Genomic DNA, 7,023 nt, shown 5'->3' with positions numbered 1-7,023 from the left:
CCCCTTGTCCTGTCACAATCTGTTTATACAAAAAGTCCCCTTAACTCCTTTTTAAAAGCCCCCTTAAGATATTTGAAGGCTGCAATGAAGACTCCATGGAGCTTTCTCTTCTGCAGGCTGAGCAACCCCTAATCTCTCAGACTGTCTCCGTAAGAGAGGTGCTCCATCCCTTTGATCATCTTTGTGGCTTCCTCTGGACCCAGTCAGCATATCTTTCCTGTGCTGGGACCGTGGGGATGGATGCAGCACTGCAGGTAGGGTCTCACCACAGCAGAGCAGGACAGAGCAGAGGGACAGAATGCACTCCTTTGCCTTGCTTTTGATGCAGCCCATGATCCATTCCACACAGCAGCTCTGACAGGCAATTGCCTACATCTGGAGAAAGCTCTCCAATGTTGTGCTCAACTTCTCCTGCTTTTACTCTGCAGAGACCCAAAGTTTGATATTGAAGCCTTTCTGTGCTAACAGGTTTGGCATGGCAGGCAATAGATCCACAGCTTCCTGAGAGAACAGTGAAGGACACTGCTGAAGAGTGTCACCACCGCCACCATGTTACCACCCACTGTCACCACAGAAACTCACAGAGACTTCAAACATGAGAGTCTTTGCTGTCAGGGGTATCTGGCATACTCAGCCATACTTGGCCCTTGCAAAGCTTCCCCAAATTTCATACCACTAAATAGCGCTCTGCTTTGTGTGAACAGAGGAAAATGGCAAAAACACAATTACTGTAACTCTCATGAATGCTTACCATTTTCCATCCTTATATGACTCTCTCCACGGAACATCCCCCAGCAAGCTTAAAAAGAAAACATTCATCAAGGTCTGACAAAGTTTTGGAAGCAATTAGTTGCAAGTAAAATAAATACAAAAGTACTTCTGTCCTATACTTAATGCCCAAATGCCTAGTTGTTCCAGTCCAGCAGACTCAAGGTCCTTGAGGTGTTGCCAGCATGGGGGATAATGACCCAACTCCCATGAAGCTGCTCTGTTCATGGGTTACAGCCTCCAGTTCATATTCCTTTATTTTTCTTCCAGTATACCTCTGCACATGTGGATTTACCTCCTTTGACCCTTAGAAATGTCCATGACAGTGACTCTATACAGTTCCAGTTTTGATTAACTTTTCTCAGCCTAGACAGCTGCTACATAAAGCAGCAAATACTGCTGTATGCAGTACTCTATTGTTGCCTGGGCTGGCAGGATCCACTGATACCCTGAGGCTTCCATTGTCTTGCCTTTCTTTGACATTTTTACAGTTCATCTTCGGAGCATCTGAGATGGTATCAGACTGAAATTTGACTAAGAAAGAAGAACCATATAAAATCAATGTCATGTGCATTAGGTAGATTAACAACTGTCAGGTTTGAAATGCAATTACTAGTAGGAAATTACCATCCAGTATCGGAACCTCTAGTGAGGGTGATTCGTGGCATCTGCTATGGAACTGCACTTAGCAGTGACTGGGTGGCAATAAGAAGCAGTCCACATCTTGTGCTCAGCTGGTCAAACAAGCTGCAGGTCAGTGTGGGCTCACAGGCAATCTAATGCAGGTGTCTATAGACAGGTAAGTGTATCACAGCCTAAAACCAACTGTTGGCTGTGTTGTCCTCAAAGAAAGATCTGAGTCATGCTATGCACTGCAATGTTAAGATTTAGGTGAGATTAGTCTTACCCAGAGCATGCTCCTGCTACTTTGTCTCTTTTTTTTTTTTTCTTCACGGACAGGGTTTATGACAACATCGTGTCTGGAAGTTAAAACTAGACAAATTAAGATTAAAATGAAGCTCATAATTTTAAATGTAAAGTCCATTAAGTAGAGCAAGTTGGCAAGGGCTGAGGTAGATTTGCCATCACTGAAAAGGCTACAGTGAAAGTGGAAGCTTTTCTCAAAGTTATCCCTCTGTTTTAAAAGGAATCCATTCAGTGTAGCCCTACGGTATCTGATGTCTATGCCAGCCCAGAGTTCAGACTGACAAATCCCAGTAATGTCATTTGTTCCTTACTTTTCCCAGCCCTGCTGGAGATGAGCAATCAGGTACCACTGAGGTAACCACTGCCACTTCTATCTTAATGCTGACATTGCTCAGAGCCCTGCTTGCCACCCTTGAACTCCAACAATAAGAAGTCAAGAACACAGTGTGATTTGGATTTCTAAATCTAAACTGGGTCCTCCATCAGCAGACTCTCCATATCGTGGACCCCAAGGGTCCATTCAAAGATGACAGAAAGAATCCTTCTCTCAGTGATGGTGCTGCATGACTCCTCCAGCAGCCACCTACCCATCCTGCACTGAAAAATCAAGTTTCCATCTCTGCTGTTTTGGGAGCAGTTCTTAAGTCCTCCACACACATAGGCTGAGGTGGGGCGTAAGGCCAAGGCTACAAGTGTTGTTGTGACATCTGTGTGTGGTGCTCCAGGGGGAAACCACCCGCTGTGCCTGCCCTGAGTTACCTATACTTGTTTCCACGGGAGACACCATAATTACACCACCATTGCTCAATCACAGTCGTTATTTGAAAGACCGCATGCCTGACATGCTTCAGCAGCTGTTATGCAAGGCCAGACCAGCTCGATTCAATTCACTTCAGTGTTTGGTATTCCCAGCTCCCTTGCAGGTGCTGTGTCCAGGCATGGGATCCAGCACAGATAAGGAGGCTGCCTGCAGCAAGGATCATCAAGTCTGACTCCGTAGAGAGACCCTATGGCAGCCCCTGCTCGGTGCTTCAGCAAGCCCATAGTAAGTCTAATCAGTGATAGAAAAAAGAGTCCTGGTTTTGGCAGCTCAGACACCATGAGGACACAGCTGTGTTGACAGGACAGGTCAAAGTAAATACTTGGCACCAAATTTAGGCCAAATGAATTGGAGAGCTGTTTAGGTGATCCACATAAAAAGTGCGGTTAAGACTGAAGTGTGAATATTTAAACAATCCATTTCAACTAGACCAACTTAATAATGCTTAATTATTGCTTTTCGTAATTATTACTCATGTTTAATTTTGCTCGTCGCCCAACCTGTACATATCAGATTAAGATATAATGTACATATCCTGCATCCTAGGACAGTGAACAAATCAGAGATGAGAGACAGGCTTGAGCACCTGGAGCATCCCAAGATTTGAGATGAAAAAAGCTTTGTGCTATTATGGTAATGGACAGCAATGCAGACAAAAAAGGGGGAAAAACATTGATGTGAGGTGAAGGGTTGTAGAAATTACTGACCTTCTGGTGTCCAAAGTGGAATGTAATTATTTTATTTAATTTGAATTGCATTAATATTTTACTTTATTTTTACCATCACAACACAAGTTGAGTTAATCAGTGACATCAAGATTGGAGGCAGCCTGGGCTGCAGTGATAATGCATTAGTGAAGTTCACATCCTGAGGGATAAAGGTCAGGCAAAGAATAAAATCACGACCCTGAACTTCAGAAAAAAAACTTCCAATCCTTCAAAGAGTTAGTCAATAGGACACTTGTGGAAAACTGCCCTCAGGGGCAAGGGAGCAGAAGAGAGCTGAGAGATCTTAAAGGGCATTTTTCATAGAGCATAAAAGTTCTCAATCCCCAGGTATAAGAAATCAGGAAAGGAAGGCAACAGACCAGCATGGCTGAGTCGAGACCTGCTAGAGAAACTAAAGGGCAAGAAGGAAATGCACAGACAGTGGAGCAGGAGCAGGTATCTTGGGAAGAGTACAGGGACACTGCTCAGGTGTGTAAAGATATGGTGAGGAAGGCCAAGGAGCAGCTGTAGTGAAAGGAAAAGGGGTATTGGTTTTAAATTGGAGGAGATTCAATTTGGATTAGATATAAGGAAGAAAATTTTTACAGTGAGGATGGTGAAATACTAGAAGAGGTTGCTCAGAGAGGCAGGATAAAGACCACCTCAGAGACTCAAGATAGTGAGGATTTATTTTCTCTGTTTTGACATAAACTTCCTAGAAAAAAAAGCAACTCTGTGCTTTGGTTTCCCAATAAAAGAAGATGGGGATATTCCACTCTCTGTGAATATAAAGGGAGGATGTATTGTCTCGGAAGATATTTACTGCCACAACAGCATCCCATGGGCAAATGTCAGCCATCCCCCCTCAAAGGTGTGCTTTGAGAACTTCCCATTTGATAAAAGCTGTTTCTAAATGTCTCCCTTCTGCTAGGAATCTGAACATTCTCAGATAAACATTTCTGCATCATAATTGGATTTTTTTCCTCTACTTCCCTAACCTGCAAACCCACAGGCCAAACCCACAAGAAAATTTAGTCAGTCTAGATAGCTTAAAAAGTGGATGAATGCTGACAGACCAGAAGTGCGCGTTGTCTTTCTCTTATAGCTGTTGATTGATTTGAGGTAAGAAAGGGGCTTTTTGTACTGTGCCTCTGCAGAAAAAATAAAAGCCAAAAAGAAACCAGTGACATGCAAACGCTGATTTGACCAGGTTCTACTTCAGATGCTGAAAAATCCTTATTCATCTTATACAAATGGAAGGAATGTTTTTACCCACCAAGACCTCACAACAAATGTTCTTCTCACTTCCAGAAGACCAGAATAAGCTAAGCATGGATGACTAACCTCATATGAAAGAGGAGGGGCCAGCAGAATGTTACCTATTTTTTGACTACTCCTGTGCCAGATGCATGTTTCTTTGCTGGTTTGGAAGCCTGCAGCTCTCTCCTGCTCTCTGCCAGCTGTTTGCCAGCTCACTGCATCATCAACCAAAAAGAAGTGAGCAGCCTCTGCAGCCCATCTGACCAGGCAGATGCAATGCCCTGCAGTGGTTGTTAACACTTCTTTGTTTTTGCCTATGGTTTCGTCTTTGGTTTCTTGCAGGATGAAATTTCCTCTAAAGAGCTATCTCAGGTCTGTAATCTCTTAGAATATTTAACTCTGGTGGTTTTTAGCTTTTCTTCAGCAAAAGACAAGGTCAAGCATTTTATCAAGTCCAAAAAAGACATCAATGCAAAAGGGTGAGAAAAAAAGAGCAAACCCTCTGTATAAAGCACTTCAGTGTACCCATGCAGCATATTAGAGAGCAAAAGAAGCTTTCTGGCTCCTATCTGGCTGTTGTTGCAGTCGTTAATGTGGTTTTGTTCCATTACTAATGGCAGCAGAATGAGAAATCAGGCCCTCCAGACAAACTTGAGAGACTGTTGTTTCACATCTGGCAATGAGAAGAAAGGAAAAAAAACACTTAAAATAATTGAAATAAGCAAAGGGAAGACTTAAAACACTGAGCATGTAGCAGTAAAATCTGCAGATGCCTACAGCAGGGTAGGAACGGCAAACTAAATCTTTTACAGACCTTGTAAGTCATTCCCAGAGCCTGGTAGTTTAAGGCCATTTTGTAATTAAACAAAGACAACCTAATTTTTTACAGTGTGTATTATATTGCTTGATACATTTATGTTTCCTAGAACTGCTGATTGACAAGCAGAGAAAAATAAAACCAGAAGAGCAGCACTAATGGATGAAAAACCTGCAACCTGGAGGGGCATATCATTAGCCTCATCTGAATGTGGTTGAACAGGATTTCAATAAAAAGCTTTGTTAGGAAAATACATCATGAATATGCCAAGGTAAGTAAAATTAAGAATAACACTCCGATCTGGCTTTTCTGTAAAGTTACTCTGAGTTAACTACCAAATCCTGCAGCAGAGCCAGGCAGGGTGCATCCCTTCTCTCACACCTGGCAGAAACAGTTCCCCCACTGAAGCCTTGCACCGATGCCCAAGCACCAAAGCCCAGGATGTCCACAGCATCCTCTTCAAACTTCAGCCCAACAGCAGGGCTGTTACCTGCAGATATCTGCTGAAGTTCATCCCCCATTTTCTTTGGGGTGCTGAGTGGCAGGCGGGTGCTGGGGGGAACTCAGATGGGTCAAGCATCAAGGTTAAATTCAGTTAGATTAGCTGCTAATCAATAATCCAGCCATCACCAGTACATGAGGAAATGACTTCGGGTTATGCCAGAAGACATTAATAAAAGTTGCTTCTCTGGAAGGGTTGTCAGCCACTTGAACAGGCTGCCCAGGGAAGTGGTGGAGTCACCATCCTGGAGGTATTTAAAAGACCTGTACATGTGGTTCTTATGGGCATGGTTTAGTGGTGGACTTGGCAGTGCTGGGTTAATGGTTGGCTTGATCTCTTCCAGCCAAACTGATTCTATGATTCCTTGAAGCCAAGTGATTCTCTCCATAGTCACTTGTTGATGGGGCTGCACCCCACGGCCTCCAGCACCAGCTGCCACAGTGCAGCTGATATGGCCACACTTCTCCACAGGCTGCAGGCAAGAAGACTGCCCTGAAAATTTCCCCTGCCCCTGCTGCTCCCTTGCCTTGCCAGTGGGCCCCCACCCTGCCCAGCTGTCACCCAGCACTGCCATTTCACACTCCAATGCATCTCTCCTTAAGAGAAACCTCCTCCCTCGCAGGGGGGATGTTTGCAGCACAGATGGAGGAAGCATTGCTTCCAAGGGGCTCTCAGGGAGAGAGGAACCAGCCAGCTTTCAAATAAATATGGTTTATAATAGCTTGATTAAATGCTTTCTTAATGCTGAGCACTTTGTGATATGTATTTCTTGAGGTACAGTTTATATTAAAAAAAAACCTCCAACCTCTAGATATTTTATAATTTTCCCTTTAAAAAGAAGAAATTTAGAAGTTCTTTGCTGTTAATTATTGATGCTGAACACAAACACAGGACTTCTTTTTATCACGCAACTGAACATTTGACCTATGGTAGCCAAAACTGCCAAAATTTGAGAGGACCTTCAGGCCTGTATTTCAATTTTGTTACTATCATCTCTCTTTCCAATAGACTGCATTTATTCAATGCAACCAGTTTGATACATTTAAATATGCAGGGTTCAATTAATTTTATATGAGAATATAGCTCATAAGTTGTGTTGCCAAAATAGTTCACTGGGCCACAAACTCAAAAATAATTTAAATAAAAGCTGAAAGAAATAAAAAAAAAAAGAATTACACAAAGTCACATCACCATGAGACCTTCTTTAATGCTCTGAGGAATA

The sequence above is a fragment of the Vidua macroura genome, chromosome 2 (genome assembly GCF_024509145.1).
Source record: "Vidua macroura isolate BioBank_ID:100142 chromosome 2, ASM2450914v1, whole genome shotgun sequence".
NCBI lineage: Eukaryota > Metazoa > Chordata > Aves > Passeriformes > Viduidae > Vidua > Vidua macroura.
Note: the sequence above shows the minus strand (reverse complement) of the source record.